The sequence below is a fragment of the Oncorhynchus masou genome, chromosome 24 (assembly GCF_036934945.1).
Source record: "Oncorhynchus masou masou isolate Uvic2021 chromosome 24, UVic_Omas_1.1, whole genome shotgun sequence".
Classification (NCBI taxonomy): Eukaryota; Metazoa; Chordata; class Actinopteri; order Salmoniformes; family Salmonidae; genus Oncorhynchus; species Oncorhynchus masou.
Genome location: NC_088235.1, coordinates 25,013,186 through 25,038,550, shown reverse-complemented (window position 1 = coordinate 25,038,550; position 25,365 = coordinate 25,013,186). Strand labels below are relative to the sequence as shown.

Here is a 25,365-nt window from a genome sequence, read left to right as displayed (position 1 = left end):
ATCCATGGTTCAGTTACTCTGACAGTAGTCCAAGTCATCCATGGTTCTGTTACTCCAGCAGTAGTCCAAGTAATCAATGGTTCAGTTACTCCAGCAGTAGTCCAAGTCATCCATGGTTCAGTTACTCTGACAGTAGTCCAAGTCATCCATGGTTCAGTAACTCCAGCAGTAGTCCAAGTCGTCCATGGTTCTGTTACTCTGACAGTAGTCCAAGTCATCCATGGTTCAGTTACTCTGACAGTAGTACTAGTAATCAATGGTTCAGTTACTCCAGCAGTAGTCCAAGTCGTCCATGGTTCTGTTACTCTGACAGTAGTCCAAGTCATCCATGGTTCAGTTACTCCAGCAGTAGTCCAAGTCATCCATGGTTCAGTTACTCTGACAGTAGTCCAAGTCATCCATGATTCAGTTACTCCGTAGTGTTGATGCTGACGGAAGAGAAATCAATCATATCAATTACAAGTTTTGAAATCACTTTTTAGTGCCTTTCCAAACCAAGTTTTCATAGTATTGATTTTATCTCAATGCAATTGTACATTCATTTCTCAAGCTTCATCAGGAAAAGGGGAAATATTTGTAATGAGTTACTGTTGCTTGGTTAGTAGTGGGACAGGAGAAAAGATTTTGAGTCTGTGGGAGTCGTTGGCACTGTGTGGAAAAATAACACACATTGCTCCTTCAATAGTACACGGTACACTGTTGTAATGTACACCCCACTGTATCCTGTACATATGCAATACACCTCATTATATCCTGATTATTTGCCATACACCCCACTGTATTCTGTACACATGCCATACACCTAGCTGCATCCTGATTATGCCATACACCCCACTGTATACTGTGCACATGCTTATGTGACCTTCCTATGACTTGATGGCCCGTAGTCTAACAATATGTCATGCAGATGAGATATTGTTTACTTTACTGACCACAATGGATGTTCATTTTTATTTATTATTTTTATTTAACCTTTATTTAACTTAATTCAGTCGTTCTAGTGGGTAGTTAACACTGGGTAGGAATCAATACTGTACTGTATATAGGCAGGCAATGTGCTGAACAGGCAACAAAATAATTATTGAATCACAAAGCATAACAGAATATGCATACAGCATTTCTTACTTTGATCGATTACCAACAAAATAATTAATGAATCACAAATCATGACAGAAAATTAATAGTGCATTTCTTACCAGTCTTTCAGTGTTGCGGTTTGTCCCTCCAAATCAGACTCCACCAGTATCTCCCTGAGAAACACATATTTATGTGATGTTACTGTATCAAATGTTATAACTAAATGAATTTTCTGGGGTGATTCTGTGCTGAAAATACTGGCGACCACCTAACTATCATGTCAACATCTGCATGTCTAGCTTTAGCTCGCTAGCCTTAGCTAGTTGAAATAAATAACATTTTGCTTAGGGTCCCCAAAAGGCTCTGACTGCATGTGTGGGTATGACTGTGGATACGCTGACCCATGAGCCACTGCGGCCACTCATGATGAGTTCAGATTTTCTGTGGCCCCACCCCCAACAAAATTGCCATCCTTTTTTTGAATCATACCAATCAGAAAAAGCACTTCAGATGAACAAAGGTGCCATCCCACTTTTTACAGAGTACCTTCAAATACTGATATGTCACATCTGGAAATATTATTGTTTTGAAGTTAGTACACAACCCATTTAATTAAATATGCTGGAAAGTTAGTTTCTCTCAGTCACTTTGGTGCATTTCTTAGATCAAAAGTGCAATTCTTGATACTACTTGTACAAATTCCAAATAATCTAGTCATTTGTGCACATCATTAAAGCAATTTCTTATTCCTTTGAACAAATTGCAATTGATAATGTACAAGTGTCAGCTTTTTTCCACATTATCAATTGCTCATGTCATGTTGATCAAAATATAGTAGATGGTTCTCTGTTGAATAGTCTTACCCCTCCCTGAAAACATCTAGGCATTAGTTCCTTGCATAAGCCATTACATGCAAAATTGTTGAACTAATTGTCATAAACTGTCAAGCATAGTTTTACACATTTCTATTAGACCTTTTGTACAAAAACATGAATTGATGAATCGTGCAGGTGAAATTGACCCTCACTCATGAAGGAATGTAAAGTGTTAGTTCAACCAACAATCAACCAGTTGTCTAAATTGCTCAAAGGTGCATCTCATTTCCATCCACTTAGCCTGAAGCTAGCCCAGCCAGAGCTCCTGTGCTACCACCGAAGCATACTCCTGGGCTACAATATCCAGACCCACGACAGGTCTATCGATGTCACCGCATGAAGAGGCATAAACAGACTTAACCCCATCGCGACGTCCCCCAAAGGCTAACTTTCTAGCCCTTGCTATCTGCTTGCTTGCTAATTCGGCCGGCTAACTGCTAGCTTGTTTAGCCCCGGTCTGCTAACTGCTAGCTTGTTTAGCCCCTGCCTACTGACTGTTAGCTTGTTAGCACAAGCCTGCTAACTGTCTGAATCGCCGCGTCCCCAGCCAGCCCAACCACTCACTGGACCCATATTTACTTTCAATCTCTTTTTGATTTTTAATTCGATTATACCTTCCGGTAACCTGCCTCACCCAATGTGATACAGAATCGCTAATATTTTAAATTTTTAGAACACAGTCAAGAACCTCCAGAAGCTAACCAGCTAACTAGCTACAAGCTATTTAGTCATTGTTAGCCTCTGCAAGCGGCTTTTACCTTCTGCACAGCCAGCCAGTTTTTTTAACCTGGATAATACTCACCAGTCTAGCTTCCCTGTCCCATCCACCGCTGCCCCCTGGACACTGATCACTTGGCTACATAGCTGATGCATGCTGGACTGTCCATTAATCACGGTACTCCATTCTGCTTGTTTATGTTTTATCTGTCGGCCCCAGCCGCACTCAGGCTCTGTGTGTAGTCAACCCTCTCTGCCCATTCAACGCCATTTTACCTGCTGTTGTTGTGCTAGCTGATTAGCTGTTGTTGTCTCACCTACTGTTTTAGCTAGCTCTCCCAATCAACACCTGTGATTACTGTATGCCTCGCTGTATGTCTCTCTCAAATGTCTATATGCTTTGTATACTGTTGTTCAGGTTAGTTATCATTGTTTTAGTTTACAATGAAGCCCCTAGTTCCACTCTTCATACCCCTGATACCTCCTTTGTCCCAACTCCCACACATGTGGTGACCTCACCCATTACAACCAGCATGTCCAGAGATACAACCTCTCTTATCATCACCCAGGGCCTGGGCTTACCTCCGCTGTACCCGCACCCCACCATACCCCTGTCTGCGCATTATGCCCTGAATATATTCTACCATGCCCAGAAATCTGCTCCTTTTACTCATTGCCCCCAACGCTCTAGGCGACCAGTTTTGATAGCGTTTAGCCGCACCCTCATACTACTCCTCCTCTGTTCCGCGGGTGATGTGGAGGTAAACCCCGGCCCTGCATGTTCCCAGGCACCCTCATTTGTTGACTTCTGTGATTGGAAAAGCCTTGGTTTCATGCATGTCAACATCAGAAGCCTCCTCCCTAAGTTTGTTTTACTCACTGCTTTAGCACACTCTGCTAACCCTGATGTCCTTGCCGTGTCTGAATCCTGGCTCAGGAAGGCCACCAAAAATTCTGAGATTTCCATACCCAACTATAACATTTTCCGTCAAGATAGAACTGCCAAAGGGGGGTGGGATTTGCAGTCTACTGCAGAGATAGCCTGCAAAGTAATGTCATACTTTCCAGGTCCATACCCAAAAAGTTTGAACTACTAATTTTAAAAATTACTCTCTCCAGAAATAAGTCTCTCACTGTTGCCGCCTGCTATACCGACCCCCCTCAGCTCCCAGCTGTGCCCTGGACACCATTAGTGAATTGATAGCCCCCCATCTAGCTTCAGAGTTTGTTCTGTGAGGTGACCTAAACTGTGATGTGCTTAACAAACCCCGGCAGTCCTACGATCTAAGCTAGATGCCCTCAATCTCACACAAATCATCAAGGAACCCACCAGGTACAACCCTAAATCTGTAAACAAGGGCACCCTCATAGACGTCATCCTGACCAACTGACCCTCCAAATACACCTCTGCTGTCTTCAACCAGTATCTCAGCGATCACTGCCTCATTGCCTGTATCAAGCTACGGATCCGCAGTCAAACGACCACCCCTCATCACTGTCAAACGCTCCCTAAAACACTTCTGTGAACAGGCCTTTCTGATCGACCTGGCCCGGGTATCCTGGAAGGACATTGACCTCATCCCGTCAGTTGAGGATACCTGGTCATTCTTTAAAAGTAACTTCCTCGCCAATTTAGATAAGCATGCTCCATTCAAAAAATGCAGAACTAAGAAAAGATATAGCCCTTGGTTCACTCCAGACCTGACAGCCCTCGACCAGCACAAAAACATCCTGTGGCGGACTGCAATAGCATCAAATAGTCCCCGCGATATGCAACTGTTCAGGGAAGTCAGGAACATATACACACAGTCAGTCAGGAAAGCTAAGGCCAGCTTCTTCAGGTAGAAATTTGCATCCTGTAGCTCCAACTCCAAAAAGTTCTGGGACACTGTGAAGTCCATGGAGAACAAGAGCACCTCCTCCCAGCTGCCCACTGCACTGAGACTAGGTAACAAATCAAATCAAATCAAATTTTATTTGTCACATACACATGGTTAGCAGATGTTAATGCGAGTGTAGCGAAATGCTTGTGCTTCTAGTTCCGACAATGCAGTAATAACCAACAAGTAATCTAACTAACAATTCCTAAATTACTGTCTTATACACAGTGTAAGGGGATAAAGAATATGTACATAAGGATATATGAATGAGTGATGGTACAGAGCAGCATAGGCAAGATACAGTAGATGGTATCGAGTACAGTATATACATATGAGATGAGTATGTAAACAAAGTGGCATAGTTAAAGTGGCTAGTGATACATGTATTAAATAAGGAAGCAGTCAATGATATAGAGTCCAGTATATATGTATGCATATGAGATTAATAATGTAGGGTAAGTAACATTATATAAGGTAGCATTGTTTAAAGTGGCTAGTGATATATTTACATAATCTCCCATCAATTCCCATTATTAAAGTGGCTGGAGTTGAGTCAGTGTCAGTGTGTTGGCAGCAGCCACTCAATGTTAGTGGTGGCTGTTTAACAGTCTGATGGCCTTGAGATAGAAGCTGTTTTTCAGTCTCTCGGTCCCAGCTTTGATGCACCTGTACTGACCTCGCCTTCTGGATGATAGCGGGGTGAACAGGCAGTGGCTCAGGTGGTTGATGTCCTTGATGATCTTTATGGCCTTCCTGTAACATCGGGTGGTGTAGGTGTCCTGGAGGGCAGGTAGTTTGCCCCCTGTGATGCGTTGTGCAGACCTCACTACCCTCTGGAGAGCCTTACGGTTGAGGGCGGAGCAGTTGCCGTACCAGGCGGTGATACAGCCCGCCAGGATGCTCTCGATTGTGCATCTGTAGAAGTTTGTGAGTGCTTTTGGTGACAAGCCGCATTTTTTCAGCCTCCTGAGGTTGAAAAGGCGCTGCTGCGCCTTCTTCACGATGCTGTCTGTGTGAGTGGTCCAATTCAGTTTGTCTGTGATGTGTATGACGAGGAACTTAAAACTTGCTACTCTCTCCACTACTGTTCCATCATTTAACATTTACATTTAAGTCATTTAGCAGACGCTCTTATCCAGAGCGACTTACAAATTGGTGAATTCACCTTATGACATCAGTGGAACAGCCACTTTACAATAGTGCATCTAAATCATTTAAGGGGGGAGAGAAGGATTACTTTATCCTATCCTAGGTATTCCTTGAAGAGGTGGGGTTTCAGGTGTCTCCGGAAGGTGGTGATTGACTCCGCTGTCCTGGCGTCGTGAGGGAGTTTGTTCCACCATTGGGGGGCCAGAGCAGCGAACAGTTTTGACTGGGCTGAGCGGGAACTGTACTTCCTCAGTGGTAGAGAGGCGAGCAGGCCAGAGGTGGATGAACGCAGTGCCCTTGTTTGGGTGTAGGGCCTGATCAGAGCCTGGAGGTACTGCGGTGCCGTTCCGCCCACAGCTCCGTAGGCAAGCACCATGGTCTTGTAGCGGATGCGAGCTTCAACTGGAAGCCAGTGGAGAGAGCGGAGGAGCGGGGTGACGTGAGAGAACTTGGGAAGGTTGAACACCAGACGGGCTGCGGCGTTCTGGATGAGTTGTAGGGGTTTAATGGCACAGGCAGGGAGCCCAGCCAACAGCGAGTTGCAGTAATCCAGACGGGAGATGACAAGTGCCTGGATTAGGACCTGCGCCGCTTCCTGTGTGAGGCAGGGTCGTACTCTGCGGATGTTGTAGAGCATGAACCTACAGGAACGGGCCACCGCCTTGATGTTAGTTGAGAACGACAGGGTGTTGTCCAGGATCACGCCAAGGTTCTTAGCGCTCTGGGAGGAGGACACAATGGAGTTGTCAACCGTGATGGCGAGATCATGGAACGGGCAGTCCTTCCCCGGGAGGAAGAGCAGCTCCGTCTTGCCTAGGTTCAGCTTGAGGTGGTGATCCGTCATCCACACTGATATGTCTGCCAGACATGCAGAGATGCGATTCGCCACCTGGTCATCAGAAGGGGGAAAGGAGAAGATTAATTGTGTGTCGTCTGCATAGCAATGATAGGAGAGACCATGTGAGGTTATGACAGAGCCAAGTGACTTGGTGTATAGCGAGAATAGGAGAGGGCCTAGAACAGAGCCCTGGGGGACACCAGTGGTGAGAGCACGTGGCGAGGAGACAGATTCTCGCCACGCCACCTGGTAGGAGCGACCTGTCAGGTAGGACGCAATCCAAGCATGGGCCGCGCCGGAGATGCCCAACTCGGAGAGGGTGGAGAGGAGGATCTGATGGTTCACAGTATCGAAGGCAGCCGATAGGTCTAGAAGGATGAGAGCAGAGGAGAGGGAGTTAGCTTTAGCAGTGCGGAGTGCCTCCGTGATACAGAGAAGAGCAGTCTCAGTTGAATGACTAGTCTTGAAACCTGACTGATTTGGATCAAGAAGGTCATTCTGAGAGAGATAGCGGGAGAGCTGGCCAAGGACGGCACGTTCAAGAGTTTTGGAGAGAAAAGAAAGAAGGGATACTGGTCTGTAGTTGTTGACATCGGAGGGATCGAGTGTAGGTTTTTTCAGAAGGGGTGCAACTCTCTCTCTCTTGAAGACGGAAGGGACGTAGCCAGCGGTCAGGGATGAGTTGATGAGCGAGGTGAGGTAAGGGAGAAGGTCTCCGGAAATGGTCTGGAGAAGAGAGGAGGGGATAGGGTCAAGCGGGCAGGTTGTTGGGCGGCCGGCCGTCACAAGAAGCGAGATTTCATCTGGAGAGAGAGGGGAGAAAGAGGTCAGAGCACAGGGTAGGGCAGTGTGAGCAGAACCAGCGGTGTCGTTTGACTTAGCAAACGAGGATCGGATGTCGTCGACCTTCTTTTCAAAATGGTTGACGAAGTCATCTGCAGAGAGGGAGGAGGGGGGGGGAGGAGGATTCAGGAGGGAGGAGAAGGTGGCAAAGAGCTTCCTAGGGTTAGAGGCAGATGCTTGGAATTTAGAGTGGTAGAAAGTGGCTTTAGCAGCAGAGACAGAGGAGGAAAATGTAGAGAGGAGGGAGTGAAAGGATGCCAGGTCCGCAGGGAGGCGAGTTTTCCTCCATTTCCGCTCGGCTGCCCGGAGCACTGTTCTGTGAGCTCGCAGTGAGTCGTCGAGCCACGGAGCGGGAGGGGAGGACCGAGCCGGCCTGGAGGATAGGGGACATAGAGAGTCAAAGGATGCAGAAAGGGAAGAGAGGAGGGTTGAGGAGGCAGAATCAGGAGATATGTTGGAGAAGGTATGAGCAGAGGGAAGAGATGATAGGATGGAAGAGGAGAGAGTAGCGGGGGAGAGAGAGCGAAGGTTGGGACGGCGCGATACCATCCGAGTAGGGGCAGTGTGGGAAGTGTTGGATGAGAGCGAGAGGGAAAAGGATACAAGGTAGTGGTCGGAGACTTGGAGGGGAGTTGCAATGAGGTTAGTGGAAGAACAGCATCTAGTAAAGATGAGGTCGAGCGTATTGCCTGCCTTGTGAGTAGGGGGGAAGGTGAGAGGGTGAGGTCAAAAGAGGAGAGGAGTGGAAAGAAGGAGGCAGAGAGGAATGAGTCAAAGGTAGACGTGGGGAGGTTAAAGTCGCCCAGGACTGTGAGAGGTGAGCCGTCCTCAGGAAAGGAGCTTATCAAGGCATCAAGCTCATTGATGAACTCTCCGAGGAACCTGGAGGGCGATAAATGATAAGGATGTTAAGCTTGAAAGGGCTGGTAACTGTGACAGCATGGAATTCAAAGGAGGCGATAGACAGATGGGTAAGGGGAGAAAGAGAGAATGACCACTTGGGAGAGATGAGGATCCCGGTGCCACCACCCCGCTGACCAGAAGCTCTCGGGGTGTGCGAGAACACGTGGGCGGACGAAGAGAGAGCAGTAGGAGTAGCAGTGTTATCTGTGGTGATCCATGTTTCCGTCAGTGCCAAGAAGTCGAGGGACTGGAGGGAGGCATAGGCTGAGATGAACTCTGCCTTGTTGGCCGCAGATCGGCAGTTCCAGAGGCTACCGGAGACCTGGAACTCCACGTGGGTCGTGCGCGCTGGGACCACCAGATTAGGGTGGCCGCGGCCACGCGGTGTGGAGCATTTTTATGGTCTGTGCAGAGAGGAGAGAACAGGGATAGATAGACACATAGTTGACAGGCTACAGAAGAGGCTACGCTAATGCAAAGGAGATTGGAATGACAAGTGGACTACACGTCTCGAATGTTCAGAAAGTTAAGCTTACGTAGCAAGAATCTTATTGACTAAAATGATTGAAATGATACAGTACTGCTGGAGTAGGCTAGCTGGCAGTGGCTGCTTTGTTGACTTTGTAGGCTAGCTGGCAGTGGCTGCGTTGTTGACACTACACTAATCAAGTCGTTCCGTCGAGTGTAATAGTTTATACAGTGCTGCTATTCGGGGGCTAGCTGGCTAGCTAGCAGTGTTGATTACGTAACATTATGTTAAAAGAGCGACAATAGCTGGGTAGCTAACCTAGAAAATCGCTCTAGACTACACAATTGTCTTAGATACAAAGACGGCTATGTAGCTAGCTAGCTACGATCAAACAAATCAAACCGTTGTACTGTAATGAAGTGAAATGAAAATGTGATACTACCTGTGGAGCGAAGCGGAATGTTGACCGGGTTGTTGAAGTTCAATTCGGTAGACGTTGGCTAGCTGTTGGCTAGCTAGCTAGCAGTATCTCCTACGTTAAGGACGACAAATAGCTGGCTAGCTAACCTCGGTAAATTAAGATAATCACTCTAAGTCTACACACTCTAAACTACACAATTATCTTGGATACGAAGACAGCAAAGACAACTATGTAGCTAGCTAACACTACACTAATCGAGTCGTTCAGTTGAGTGTAATAGTTTCTACAGTGCTAGTGGACGTTAGCTAGCTGCTGGGCAGTTAGCAGTGTAGACTACGTTAGGACGACGAAATACGATAATTACGCAATTATCTTTGATACAAAGACGGCTATGTAGCTAGCTAAGAAGAAATTGCTAAGATTAGACAAATCAAACCGTTGTACTGTAATGAAATGTAATGAAAATGTAATGAAAAGTTATACTACCTGCGGACCGAAGTGTAGATGCGACCGCTCGCTCCAACCCAGGAACCGGAAAAGAATATGATGTGGATAGGGGGTGTTCCCTCTGCTGTTTCCTGAAGTCCACAATCATCTCCTTAGTTTTGTTGACGTTGAGTGTGAGGTTATTTTCCTGACACCACACTCCGAGGGCCCTCACCTCCTCCCTGTAGGCCGTCTCGTCGTTGTTGGTAATCAAGCCTACCACTGTTGTGTCGTCCGCAAACTTGATGATTGAGTTGGAGGCGTGCGTGGCCACGCAGTCGTGGGTGAACAGGGAGTACAGGAGAGGGCTCAGAACGCACCCTTGTGGGGCCCCAGTGTTGAGGATCAGCGGGGAGGAGATGTTGTTACCTACCCTCACCACCTGGGGGCGGCCCGTCAGGAAGTCCAGTACCCAGTTGCACAGGGCGGGGTCGAGATCCAGGGTCTCGAGCTTGATGACGAGCTTGGAGGGTACTATGGTGTTGAATGCCGAGCTGTAGTCGATGAACAGCATTCTCACATAGGTATTCCTCTTGTCCAGATGGGTTAGGGCAGTGTGCAGTGTGGTTGAGATTGCATCGTCTGTGGACCTATTTGAGCGGTAAGCAAATTGGAGTGGGTCTAGGGTGTCAGGTAGGGTGGAGGTGATATGGTCCTTGACTAGTCTCTCAAAGCACTTCATGATGACGGAAGTGAGTGCTACGCCCCGTAGTCGTTTAGCTCAGTTACCTTAGCTTTCTTGGGAACAGGAACAATTGTGGCCCCCTTGAAGCATGTGGGAACAGCAGACTGGTATAGGGATTGATTGAATATGTCCGTAAACACACCAGCCAGCTGGTCTGCGCATGCTCTGAGGGCGCGGCTGGGGATGCCGTCTGGGCCTGCAGCCCTGCGAGGGTTAACACGTTTAAATGTTTTACTCACCTCGGCTGCAGTGAAGGAGAGACCGCATGTTTCCGTTGCAGGCCGTGTCAGTGGCACTGTATTGTCCTCAAAGCGGGCAAAAAAGTTGTTTAGTCTGCCTGGGAGCAAGACATCCTGGTCCGTGACTGGGCTGGATTTCTTCCTGTAGTCCGTGATTGACTGTAGACCCTGCCACATGCCTCTTGTGTCTGAGCCGTTGAATTGAGTTTCTACTTTGTCTCTGTACTGACGCTTAGCTTGTTTGATAGCCTTGCGGAGGGAATAGCTGCACTGTTTGTACTCGGTCATGTTACCAGACACCTTGCCCTGATTAAAAGCAGTGGTTCGCGCTTTCGGAAGTTAGAGTAACAGTGATCCAAGGTTTTTCCACCCCTGGTTGCGCAATCGATATGCTGATAAGATTTAGGGAGTCTTGTTTTCAGATTAGCCTTGTTAAAATCCCCAGCTACAATGAATGCAGCCTCCAGATAAATGGATTCCAGTTTGCAAAGAGTTAAATAAAGTTCGTTCAGAGCCATCGATGTGTCTGCTTGGGGGAGGATATATACGGCTGTGATTATAATCGAAGAGAATTCTCTTGGTAGATAATGCGGTCTACATTTGATTGTGAGGAATTCTAAATCAGGTGAACAGAAGGATTTGAGTTCCTGTATGTTTCTTTCATCGCACCATGTCTCGTTAGCCATAAGGCATACGCCCCCACCCCTCTTCTTACCAGAAAGGTGTTTGTTTCTGTCGGCGCGATGCGTGGAGAAACCCGTTGGCTGCACCGCTTTGGATAGCGTCTCTCCAGTGAGCCATGTTTCCGTAAAGCACAGAACGTTACAGTATCTGATGTCCCTCTGGAATGCTACCCTTGCTCGGATTTCATCAACCTTGTTGTCAAAAGACTGGACATTGGCAAGAAGAATGCTAGGGAGTGGTGCACGGTGTGCCAGTCTCCGGAGTCTGACCAGGAGACCGACTCGTTTCCCTCTTTTTCTGAGTCGTTTTTTTGGGTCGCTGCATGCGATCCATTCCGTTGTCCTGTTTGTAAGGCAGAACACAGGATCCGCGTCGCGAAAAACATATTCTTGTTCGTACTGATGGTGATTTGATGCTGATCTTATATACAGTAGTTTTTCTCGACTGTATGTAATGAAACCTAAGATGACCTGGGGTACTAATGTAAGAAATAACACGTAAAAAAAACAAAAAACTGCATAGTTTCCTAGGAACGCGAAGCGAGGCGGCCATCTCTGTTGGCGCCGGAAGTGCACCACCGATAAATCCATGATTATGGAAAACTTCAACAAGCATTTCTCAACGGCTGACCATGCCTACCGCCTGGCTACTCCAACCTCGGCCAACAGCTCCGCCCCCCCCCCCCGCAGCTACTCGCCCAAGCCTCTCCAGGTTCTCCTTTACCCAATTCCAAATAGCAGATGTTCTGAAAGAGCTGCAAAACCTGGACCTGTACAAATCAGCTGGGCTTGACAATCTGGACCCTCTATTTCTGAAACTATCCGGCGCCATTGTCGCAACCCCTATCACCAGCCTGTTCAACCTCTCTTTCATATCGTCTGAGATCCCCAGGGATTGGAAAGCTGCCGCAGTCGTCCCCCTCTTCAAAGGGGGAGACACCCTGGACCCAAACTGTTACAGACCTATATCCATCCTGCCCTGCCTATCTAAGGTCTTCGAAAGCCAAGTCAACAAACAGGTCACTGACCATCTCGAATCCCACTGTACCTTCTCCGCTGTGCAATCTGGTTTCCGAGCCGGTCACGGGTGCACCTCAGCCACGCTCAAGGTACTAAATGATATCATAACCGCCATCGATAAAAAACAGTACTGTGCAGCCGTCTTCATCGACCTTGCCAAGGCTTTCGACTCTGTCAATCACCATATTCTTATCGGCAGACTCAGTAGCCTCGGTTTTTCTGTTTACTGCCTTGCCTGGTTCACCAACTACTTTGCAGACAGAGTTCAGTGTGTCAAATCGGAGGGCATGCTGTCCGGTCCTCTGGCAGTTTCTATGGGGTGCCACAGGGTTCAATTCTCGGGCCGACTCTTTTCTCTGTATATATCAATGATGTTGCTCTTGCTGCGGGCGATTCCCTGATCCACCTCTACGCAGACGACACCATTCTGTATACTTCCGGCCCGTCCTTGGACACTGTGCTATCTAACCTCCAAACGAGCTTCAATGCCATACAACACTCCTTCCGTGGCCTCCAACTGCTCTTAAACGCTAGTAAAACCAAATGCATTCTTTTCAACTGCTGCCTGCACCCGCACACCCGACTAGCATCACCACCCTGGATGGTTCCGACCTTGAATATGTGGACATCTATAAGTACCTAGGTGTCTGGCTAGACTGTAAACTCTCCTTCCAGACTCATATCAAACATCTCCAATCGAAAATCAAATCTAGAGTCGGCTTTCTATTCCGCAACAAAGCCTCCTTCACTCACGCCGCCAAACTTAGCCTAGTAAAACTGACTATCCTACCGATCCTCGACTTTGGCGATGTTATCTACTTAATAGCTTCCAAAACTCTACTCAGCAAACTGGATGCAGTTTATCACAGTGCCATCCGTTTTGTTACCAAAGCGCCTTATACCACCCACCACTGCGACCTGTGTGCTCCAGTCGGCTGGCCCTCACTACATAGTCGTCGCCAGACCTACTGGCTCCAGGTCATCTACAAGTTCATGCTAGGTAAAGCTCCGCCTTATCTCAGTTCACTGGTCATGATGGCAACACCCACCCGTAGCATGCGCTCCAGCAGGTGTATCTCACTGATCATCCCTAAAGCCAACACCTCATTTGGCCGCCTTTCGTTCCAGTTCTCTGCTGCCTGTGACTGGAATGAATTGCAAAAATTGCTGAAGTTGGAGACTTTTATCTCCCTCACCAACTTCAAACATCTGCTATCTGAGCAGCTAACCGATCACTGCAGCTCTACATAGTCTATCGGTAAATGGCCCATCCATTTTTACCAACCTCTTCCCCATACTGTTTTTATTTATTTACTTTTCTGCTCTTTTGCACACCAATATCTCTACCTGTGTCACGCCCTGGTCTAAGTATTTTGTGTTTTTCTTCATTTATTTGGTCAGGCCAGGGTGTGGCATGGGTTTTTGTATGTGGTGTGTTTTGTATTGGGATTGTAGCTTAGTGGGGTGTTCTAGATAAGTCTATGGCTGTCTGAAGTGGTTCTCAATCAGAGGCAGGTATTTATCATTGTCTCTGATTGGGAACCATATTTAGGCAGCCATATTCTTTGAGTGTTTCGTGGGTGATTGTCCTTATGTCCTTAGTGTCCGTTTGTCTGTTGTGTATTCGGTTGCACCAGTATTAGGCTGTTTCGGTTTTCGTTCATTCATTGTTTTTGTAGTGTTTGTATTTTGATTCGTGTTTCTTCAGGTCATTAAACATGGATCGTAATCTACACGCCGCATTTTGGTCCGACTCTCCTTCGCAGAAAGAAAACCGTAACAACCTGTACATGACCATCTGATTATTTATCACTCCAGTATTAATCCGTAAAATTTTAATTATTCGCCTACTTCCTCATGCCTTTTGCACACAATGTATATAGACTCTTTTTTATTCTTTTTTCTACTGTGTTATTGACTTGTTAATTGTTTACTCCATGTGTAACTCTGTGTTGTCTGTTCACACTGGTATGCTGTAACTTGGCCAGGTCGCAGTTGCAAATGTGAACTTGTTCTCAACTAGCCTACCTAGTTAAATAAAGGTGAAAAAAATAAATGAAGAATCAATTGGCAAGCATATATAGACAGACTACAACACAGAGTTGCAATTTTCAAATAATGGATGGACCAGGAAACGAACAGGGTCAACAGCCAAGAGGAGGAAGAAGAGGAGCAAGGATGCGTGGTGGAAGGCAAAACAGAGGAAGAGGCAGAAGAGGACATTTGATGACATAAGGACCACTATTGTAGACCATGTTGTCAATCATGGCCTTACAATGGCTGAGGCGGGTCGAAGCGTGCAGCCGAATATTGGGAGATCAACCGTGTCCTCAATAGTTCAAACGTTTCGAAGAGAGAACAGGTATGTCCACCAATGTACAGTGCACTGTTACTGTATATAAGCAGTATACTGTATACTTTCTACAATGCTTCACATTACAGTAGTCCACTTGTATTTCACAGCATACAGAAATATACTCTATACAGATACATATTGCACCTTACATGCACCCACCTTTATGTTTTACAGTAAAATGTGTGTTCGCATAGTTTTTGTCTATGTGAAAGTGTGCGTTGCATCACAGCATTTTTCCCCACATAGGACTGCAAGATCACCTCAAACCGGTGGCAGAGGACGCCTTATCACATTTCAACAGGAGGAGGCTATTTGCACCATGGTTCGAGAAAACAATGCCATGAGACTCAGGGAAATACAAAGGACCATTATAGAAGACAACGATGTCTTTGAAAACATCCATACGGTTAGCATCTCAACCATCGACAGGGTGCTGCATAGAAGCCAGATGAGTATGAAACAGCTGTACCGTGTACCATTCCAAAGGAATGAGGACAGAGTTAAGGAGCTACGGTACCAGTATGTACAGGTAAAACATATATCTATGGAACTACTTTACAGCAACATTTTATAGTGATACATAGTACAGTAAGCATAAACTGCACACATTTCCATTGCTGTGGAAGGAACATGCAATATATGTACATTTTATGTCACTCTTCCTTACCAAAACAAATTCAACTGTGTGTTCTGGGATATAGCGTATAATGGAGTTGGAATCAAGTGAACCCTCTCACAACTTTGTATACGTGGACGAGGCTGGCTTCAACCTGACCAAATGCAGAAAGCGGGGTCGGAATCTCATCGGTCACAGAGCTACTGTGGATTTGCCAGGCCAACGTGGAGGAAATACCACCATGTGTGCTGCTATTTCGGAGCATGGTGTCCTAACCCATATCCCCCTTATAGGGCCATACAACACCCAGCATCTACTCAACTTTTTAGAGACTCTCTACAGGGCTCTCATCCCTGATGATGAGAGGGGTCTGTTTAGAGAGGATTTGCCAAAGTATGTGGTCATTTGTGATAATGTGAGTTTCCATCGATCAAACATCACAAGGCAATGGTGTGTGACCCACCCGAGGATGCTCATAGAATTCCTCCCACCTTATTCACCATTCCTTAATCCAATTGAGGAGTTCTTTTCAGCATGGAGGTGGAAGGTGTACGATCGCCAGTCACACACACAGATGACCCTGCTGGCTGCAATGGATGCAACATGTGAGGACATCACAGTAGACGCCTGCAGAGGATGGATAAGGCATTCCAAAATATTCTTTCCACGTTGCATTGGAAGGGAAAATATCCGGTGTGATGTGGATGAGAATATGTGGGACGACAGACAGGAACGTCTGGATGTGGAGAGACAGCACAACAGTGCTGCGGGCAAAGTAGTGCCTTAGGGATGGTTTCCTGTGTTTCTTACATAAAAAAATGTCTCCCTTTGTGCCCCTTGGGTTGTCCAGTCTCTTTCAATCAATAACCCACATACAGTAATATGTAAATAGTACTGTTGAAATCGATATATGCCATGGAAGTGCAGCCTGGTGCATTTTAATTAGTTAGAAAATTTAATTGGTAAAGGTGTGGCTGCAGTGTTACATTAGTTAATTTAATTGGTAAAGGGATGGCTGCAGTGTTACAGCAGTTCATTTAAATGGTGAAGGGATGGTTGCAGTGTTACAGCAGTTCATTTAATTGGTGAAGGGATGGCTGCAGTGTAACAGCAGTTCATTTAATTGGTGAAGGGATGGCTGCAGTGCTACAGCAGTTCATTTAATTGGTGAAGGGATGGCTGCAGTGCTACAGCAGTTCATTTACTTGATGAACGGATGGCTGCAGTGTTACATTAGTTAATTTAATTGATGAAGGGATGCTACAGTGTTACATTAGTTAATATAATTGATGATGGGATGGCTGCAGTGCTACAGCAGTTCATTTAATTGATGAAGGGATGGCTGCAGTGTTACAGCAGTTAATTTAATTGATGAAGGGATGGCTGCTGTGGTACAGATGTTCATTTAATTCTATAAGGGATGGTTGCAGTGTTACCGCAGTTCATTTAATTGATGAATGGATGGCTGCAGTGTTACAGCAGTCCGTTTAATTGATGATGGGATGGTTGCAGTGTTACAGCAGATCATTTAATTGGTGAAGGGATGGTTGCAGTGTTACAGCAGTTAATTTAATTGGTGAATGGATGGCTTCAGTGCTACAGCAGTTCATTTAATTGGTGAATGGATGGTTGCAGTGTTACAGCAGTCCGTTTAATTGATGATGGGATGGTTGCAGTGTTACAGCAGTTCATTTAATTGATGAAGGGATGGCTGCAGTGGTACAGCAGTTAATTTAATTGATGAAGGGATGGTTGCAGTGTTACATCAGTTCATTTAATTGGTGAAGGGATGGGTGCAGTGCTACAGCAGTTCATTTAATTTGTAAAGGGATGTCTGCAGTATTACATTAGTTAATTTAATTGATGAAGGGATGATGCAGTGTTACATTAGTTAATTTAATTGATGAAGGGATGGCTGCAGTGCTACAGATGTTCATTTAATTCTAGAAGGGATGTCTGCAGTGTTACAGCAGTTCATTTAATTGGTAAAGGGATGTCTGCAGTGTTACAGCAGCTCATTTAATTGGTAAAGGGATGGCTGCAGTGTTACAGCAGTTCATTTAATTGGTAAAGGGATGTCTGCAGTGTTACAGCAGTTCATTTAATTGGTAAAGGGATTTCTGTAGTGTTACAGCAGATAATTTTATTGGTAAAGGGATGGCTGCAGTGCTACAGCAGTTAATTTAATTGGTAAAGGGATGGCTGCAGTGTTACAGCAGTTAATTTAATTGGTAAAGGGATGGCTGCAGTGGTACATTAGTTAATTTAATTGATGAAGGGATGATGCAGTGTTACATTAGTTAATTTAATTGATGAAGGATGGCTGCAGTGCTACAGATGTTCATTTAATTGATGAAGGGATGGTTGCAGTGTTACATCAGTTCATTTAATTGGTGAAGGGATGGGTGCAGTGCTACAGCAGTTCATTTAATTGGTAAAGGGATGTCTGCAGTATTACATTAGTTAATTTAATTGATGAAGGGATGATGCAGTGTTACATTAGTTAATTTAATTGATGAAGGGATGGCTGCTGTGCTACAGCAGTTCATTTAATTCTAGAAGGGATGGTTGCAGTGCTACAGCAGTTCATTTAATTGATGAAGGGATGGCTGCAGTGTTACAGCAGTCCGTTTAATTGATGATGGGATGGTTGCAGTGTTACAGCAGTTAATTTAATTGGTAAAGGGATGTCTGCAGTGTTACAGCAGTTCATTTAATTGATAAAGGGATGGCTGCAGTGTTACAGCAACTCATTTAATTGGTAAAGGGATGGCTACAGTGTTATGCAGTTCATTTAATTGGTAAAGGGATGTCTGCAGTGTTACAGCAGTTCATTTAATTGGTAAAGGGATGTCTGCAGTGTTACAGCAGTTCATTTAATTGGTAAAGGGATGTCTGCAGTGTTACAGAAGCTCATTTAATTGGTAAAGGGATGGCTGCAGTGTTACAGCAGTTCATTTAATTGGTAAAGGGATGTCTGCAGTGTTACAGCAGCTCATTTAATTGGTAAAGGGATTTCTGCAGTGTTACAGCAGTTAATTTTATTGGTAAAGGGATGGCTGCAGTGCTACAGCAGTTAATTTAATTGGTAAAGGGATGGCTGCAGTGTTACAGCAGTTAATGTAATTGGTAAAGGGATGGATGCAGTGGTACATTAGTTAATTTAATTGATGAAGGGATGGTTGCAGTGTTACATTAGTTCATTTAATTGGTGAAGGGATGGGTGCAGTGCTACAGCAGTTAATTTAATTAGTAAAGGGATGGCTGCAGTGTTACAGCAGTTCATTTAATTGGTAAAGGGATGGCTGCAGTGTTACAGCAGTTCATTTAATTGGTAAAGGGATGGCTTCAGTGTTACAGCAGTTCATTTAATTGGTAAAGGGATGGCTTCAGTGTTACAGCAGTTCATTTAATTGGTAAAGGGATGTCTGCAGTGTTACAGCAGTTCATTTAATTGGTAAAGGGATGGCTGCAGTGTTACAGCAGTTCATGTAATTGGTAAAGGGATGTCTGCAGTGTTACAGCAGTTCATTTAATTGATAAAGGGATGGCTGCAGTTTTGCAGCAGCTCATTTAATTGGTAAAGGGACGGCTGCAGTGTTACACAGTTCATTTAATTGGCAAAGGGATGTCTGCAGTGTTACATTAGTTAATTTAATTGGAAAAGGGATGGCTGCAGTGTTACAGCAGTTCATTTAATTGGTGAAGGGATGGCTGCAGTGCTACAGCAGTTCATTTAATTGATGAAGGGATGGCTTCAGTGTTACATTAGTTAATTTAATTGGTAAAGGGATGGCTGCAGTGTTAGATTAGTTAATTTAATTGGTAATGGGATGTCTGCAGTGTTACATTAGTTAATTTAATTGGTAAAGGGATGGCTGCAGTGTTAGATTAGTTAATTTAATTGGTAATGGGATGGCTGCAGTGTTACAGCAGTTCATTTAATTGGTGAAGGGATGGCTGCAGTCTTACAGCAGTTAATTTAATTGGTGAAGGAATGGTTGCAGTGTTACAGCAGTTCATTTAATTGATGAAGGGATTCCTGCAGTGGTATAGCTGCAGTGGTATTGCAGTTAATTTATTGATGAAGGGATGGTTGCAGTGTTACAGCAGTTCATTTAATTGGTAAAGGGATGGCTGCAGTCTTACAGCAGTTCATTTAATTGGTGAAGGAATGGTTGCAGTGTTCCTTCAGTTCATTTAATTGATGAAGGGATGGCTGCAGTGGTACAGCAGTTCATTTAATTGATGGGAAGGAATGGTTGCAGTGTTACAGCAGTTCATTTAATTGATGAAGGGATGGCTTCAGTGCTACAGCAGTTCATTTAATTGATGAATGGATGGCTGCAGTGTTACATTAGTTAATTTAATTGGTACAGGGATGGCTGCAGTGTTAGATTAGTTAATTTAATTGGTAATGGGATGGCTGCATTGTTACAGCAGTTTATTTAATTGGTGAATGGATGGATGCAGTGCTACAGCAGTTCATTTAATTGATGAATGGATGGCTGCAGTGTTACATTAGTTAATTTAATTGGTAAAGGGATGGCTGCAGTGTTACATTAGTTAATTTAATTGGTAATGGGATGGCTGCAGTGTTCCATTAGTTAATTTAATTGGTAAAGGGATGGCTTCAGTGTTACAGCAGTTAATTTAATTGGTAAAGGGATGGCTGCAGTGTTACAGCAGTTAATTTAACTTGTAAAGGGATGGCTGCAGTGGTACATTAGTTAATTTAATTGATGAAGGGATGATACAGTGTTACATTAGTTAATTTAATTGATGAAGTGATGCTGCAGTGCTTCAGCAGTTCATTTAATTGGTAAAGGGATGGCTGCAGTGGTACAGCAGTTCATTTAATTGGTAAAGGGATGGCTGCAGTGTTACAGCAGTTCATTTAATTGGTAAAGGGATGGCTGCAGTGTTACAGCAGTTCATTTATTTGGTAAAGGGATGTCTGCAGTGGTACAGCAGTTCATTTAATTGGTAAAGGGATGTCTGCAGTGTTACAGCAGTTCATTTAATTAGTAAAGGGATGGCTGCAGTGGTACAGCAGTTCATTTAATTGGTAAAGGGATGGCTGCAGTGTTACAGCAGTTCATTTAATTGGTAAAGGGATGGCTGCAGTGTTACAGCAGTTCATTTAATTGGTAAAGGGATGGCTGCAGTGGTACAGCAGTTCATTTAATTGGTAAAGGGATGGCTGCAGTGCTACAGCAGTTCATTTAATTGGTAAAGGGATGTCTGCATTGTTACCTTTCTACTCATGCTCTTTACACCTAGAATATGTGTGTGTGTGTGTGTGTGTGTGTGTGTGTGTGTGTGTGTGTGTGTGTGTGTGTGTGTGTGTGTGTGTGTGTGTGTGTGTGTGTGTGTGTGTGTGTGTGTGTGTGTCCATGAACTCCACCGAACCCTGTATCTGATTCTATGCTTTTATACCATTGTTCTATTCACTCATGTTTTGGCTGGACGCTCGTATCCTATCACAACACCATCTGGAAATGAATTGTATCAGCCCTTTCTGTTTCTCTGTGGAACTGCAATCATATAAAAAACAGAATACGGAACGGCTTCAATTGAAAATGTTCTTATGAAAGTTCAGACAACAAAGAAGTTCAGCTGGCTTTTTTGGCCATTTAATATTTAACACACAGGCTAGAGAAGGAATCTATGCCTCCCACCACCACCTGGTGGGTGGAAAACAATAAAACAAACCAACAAAAGCAGTGTTAAACAATCCCATTACTGTGAATAATGGGTTTAAAATGCTTTCCATGTGAATGACTTTGGGAGTGAAGGGGTTGGTGTATAGAACAGAAAGCACTCAGCTGATTGGTCCTAGAACTCTGACTCCGGAGGTTCCGTCAGGGATGACCTTCAATCTTGAACAGTGAGCTAGGAGTTCAAAGGTTGTAGATTAAATTACCATGGCCATCATCTTTCATCAGTTAGTTCACGTGTAGTAGTTAATGGCAACGCGGTCGTGTTAGAATGACAACATCTGTCGGAAGACAAGTCAATTCACAACTAAAATGAAATGGGATTATGTCATCAAATTCAATTAGTATGACTATTTGTTGGCCAGGTTTTATTCTGATTTTCTTGTGCTGTTTCTGATAACGCCTGAAACAATTCTGAACACAACATTACACTAACTCTTCCAGATTGTACTGTACAGTATGAATATTGAAATACACATTTAAATAAGGAAACTCATGGTTACATGATTTTCAAATGTGCATAACATGACTGACGGAAAGGACATTGTATTAGGTGTGGACAGAGGACTTTGAGAGTTATTCACAAGGGGCTTGTTAACTCACAGGCTAAAAGTTGTGTGTGACCTAAATGGTGCCCTATTCCCTATGTGGTGCACCACTTTAGACCACAGGCTTATGGGCCCTGATTAAGAGTAGTGTACTTAAAGTATAGGGAGTAGGGCACCATTAGGAACATATATTGCACGTTATCAGGACGTCCATACTTCTCAATAGCATGGAGACTACTTTGACACCTGTGGAACCAGGACAACAACGACATCAAATGAGACTCTTAAAGAAAAGTAGGGAGGATTGCAGAGAGAGAGAACAAGAGGCTGAAGGGGAGATAAGAAAAGGCATGTGGGTGATATACAGAAAGAATGAGAGAGGGAGTGAGGGAGGGAGTGAGTAAGACAGGCAGGGGAGGGAGGCATGGGGAAAAAATAACTAACAAGAAATGCTGATGTCATGGGTGACAATGTTTGTATCCCAAATAGGGCTCTGGTCAGAGGTAGTGCACTACATAGGGAATAGGGTGACATTTGGGACGTAAACAATGTTTAATAGATGATATTCAGAGCCATGGCTGTACATTCATCACACATGACCACATTGTCCTGGCACAGCACTGCTCAGCCCATCTCAGGTGGTGTGTGTGTGTGTGTGTGTGTGTCGGGGGTATCAGCCGAGGCCTTGGGGCGAATAAATGACTGTCCGTCCGGCAGTGCGTTAGCAGGTGAAAAATAATGAATCGTGAAGAAAGAGGGATGGAGAGAAGGAAGCAAACAAGGAGAGATGAGTCTCATGCAGTCATCCTCCTCCCTCCCCCTTCCTCCCCCTCTCTGGCTCCCTCCCTCACTACATTCCCCCCATTTTATCCTCCAAGCGAGTGATTATGGAGTCTGCCAACTCACTGATACATGGGAGATTATATTAACACCTTAGGCTGCTCGAGCGCCACTGTACCACCTGTCTGCTTCTCCGCCCCGCCAGGGAACTCCTGGCTGACAGGCAGCTATAGGATACTTCTCAGAGCTATCTGTCCACACATACACACCTTGCTTTGATATCATGACTGGGAGAGACTCATTACACACAGACATGCCTGGTTCTCAAGCCAGCAAAATATTCCATTTAGCAGAAGCTTTTATCCAAAGCGACTACCCTCTGTAGTGCCTTTTCCCTATGCAACAACCATTTGTCCAACTCTCCAAAAGATAAAACATTATTGCGAGAATGCATTACAATAAAAGGAATAACTAAGCTTGATTACATACTTTTCTTTTTCTGTTTTATTTCAGAAATGGAGCAGAGGAGTCCATTTTCCAGGGGGTTTATTTTTATAAGCTTCTCCTGTGTTTGCCCCCCATTTATTGATAAATCCCCCATCATAGTAATATTTCCTTCATCGTATCTCCCCATGATACCTTCCCTCATTCCCACCCCCCATGTACCTGAAAACCATTTCTGGCAACCCTATACGCGCTACGGTTAGGCAGTAGGCTTGTATTTGGGTGACGATCTGTGAGATGATAACATTTTATTTGCTTTCAAAAATTGTACACATCTTGTCAAGTCATGTGCTCCGGTTCTTGTATACATTGTAAAAAGTAGATGCAGATTTTGTTGAAGTGTGTTGAAAAGTGGCCAAACTAAGTTGATATTTTCTGGGGAATTGGCGCAGTCATCTTTGACTTCGCGTCTTATGCCGCGTTCAAAATAACTCTGAAAAATGGGTAAAATATGACATCAGTGATCTTTAAGTTTGAGCTCTTGAAAGAGGCCCAGAGTTGGAATTCCGAGTTGGACGACCAACAACACGGAGTTACACATGGGATAAACAAACGTACAGTCAATAACACAATAGAAAAATCTATACAGTGTGTGAAAATGTAGTAAGATTAGGGAGGTAAGGCAATAAATAGGCCATAGCGGCAAAATAATTACAATTTAGCATTTACACTGGAGTGATAGATGTGCAGATGATGATGTGCAAGTAGAGATACTGGGGTGCAAAAGAACAAAAATAAATAACAATATGGGGATGAGGTAGTAGGGTGGGCTATTTACAGATGGGGTGTGTACAGGTACAGTGATCGGTAAGCTGCTCTGCCAGCTGATGCTTAAAATTAGTGAGGGTTAGTGATGCTTAGATGATGAAGTTTGCATTCATCTTTTACAATAAATGGTAAATTTGAGGAATAAAGTTTAAGTTTCTTCGCTTCATTAAAGAAGATGTATTCTCATCACGCTGCGCCTTGGTCTCATCCATTCAACGAACGTGACACAACATTGGTGTTTAGAAGCGTTTGTTGCCTCATACGTTCTGTTGCTACTGTTGCAATCACAAATATGTGATCGTATGTGTCAAAGGGTTAATATTAGAATTTTTTGCACCAGCTGTTCTTGACAAATAGACACAGACCGTAAACCCTTTGTCTTTCCAGAGGCAGCATCTTGCCAATGCATGGAAAACCTAGCCAGCTGTATTTTATCCATGTCGTTGTTCAGTCACAACTCAGTAAAACATAAGATATTACCGTTTTTAATGTCCCGTTGGTAGGACAGTCTTGATCGGAGCTAATTCAGTTTGTTATCCAATGATTGCACATTGGATAATAGAACTAATGGTTGAGGCGGATTACCAACTTGCCGTCGACTCCATACAAGGATCCCCAACCTACGTCCCTGATATATCTGTCTCTTCTTCATGCGAATGACAAGGATTTGGGCCTTGTTCGGTATCTGAAGTAAATCCTTCAGGTCCATTACGAGGTGAGTAATCGATGTCCTGATATCCAGAAGCTCGTTTCGATCATAAGAGACAGTGGCAGAAACATTATCTGCAAAATAAGTTACAAATAACGCCATCTCCTCTGGCACCATTGAAACCATCTGTAGCCTAATAAACTTCATGCTTTTTCCAAAGATTTATAGTGTGAGGACCACACAACGTGTCATCACGTGACTCCAAGTTTTCGATATGATTGTTATTACATCAATTTTGGCACATTAAATCATTTTCACCAACATTTCTTGCATACTTCATTTTACCAACACAAAAAGATCCCATCTTATCTAACTTATTTTGTTTGGTCGACAACTGGAATGTTTACCGAAAAATGTTCGGTTTCCATCAGGCCTGTCATTACATTTTTTTTTAATCCGACAAGTACTTTACTGGCTTAAAAAGGTTGAATGGAAATCTGGTTAGAGAAGAACTCTTTGGTAAGTTTTTGTACTTTCTAAATCATTGCAAAAGAGGGTATGAGTATGGGTGCGATCCCCGTACTGGGACCAACATCAGGGGAAATTTCAGTGACAACTAAAAATACAATTTCGTAACATTAAACATTCTTGAAAATGCAAGTGTCTTACACCCTTCAAAAGATTAGCATCTTGGTAATCAAACTACGTTTTCCAATTTAAAATAGCTATTACAGAGAACAAATCCCATGCTTTTGTTTGATAAGAGCAATCAAGAACAGAAACATTTTTCGCCATGACAGTTTTCGGATATTCACATCTGAAGGTAAAATTATGACTTACATTCTGATATCTTGCTCTTATTTCTCTTCCTGAATATCCCATTGATCAAATGAAGTGCCATTTTCTTTGATAAAATCAATTTTTATAACCTAAATCTAAACATTTTGTAAACTATTTGTGCCGTGAATTCCATCTCTATCATTTTTTGACGGAGCATTCGGTGTGATTCGCCCCTGTAAACAATCGTTTACATAGTCATGGTGGGTTTCAGTGCATTCCTCTGGATGTTTGCAACACAGTCAAACGTCATTGCTTTTTTTGCAGGGAGAATTGGCCGAAGTGAGCTGATTTGAAGACAA

At 44.2% G+C, this 25,365-nt stretch overlaps 1 long non-coding RNA gene across 1 annotated transcript; it reads right to left on the bottom strand.

The window, feature by feature from the left end:
* Nucleotides 1–352: 352 nt before the first annotated feature.
* LOC135511571 (uncharacterized) lies at nt 353–25,150 on the bottom strand. The gene is made up of 3 exons (XR_010451272.1): nt 25,067–25,150; nt 1,197–1,250; nt 353–428 (listed from the first exon to the last, which is right to left on the bottom strand). It is a non-coding gene; the product is annotated as an uncharacterized LOC135511571 (long non-coding RNA).
* Between the last annotated feature and the right edge of the window lie 215 nt (nt 25,151–25,365).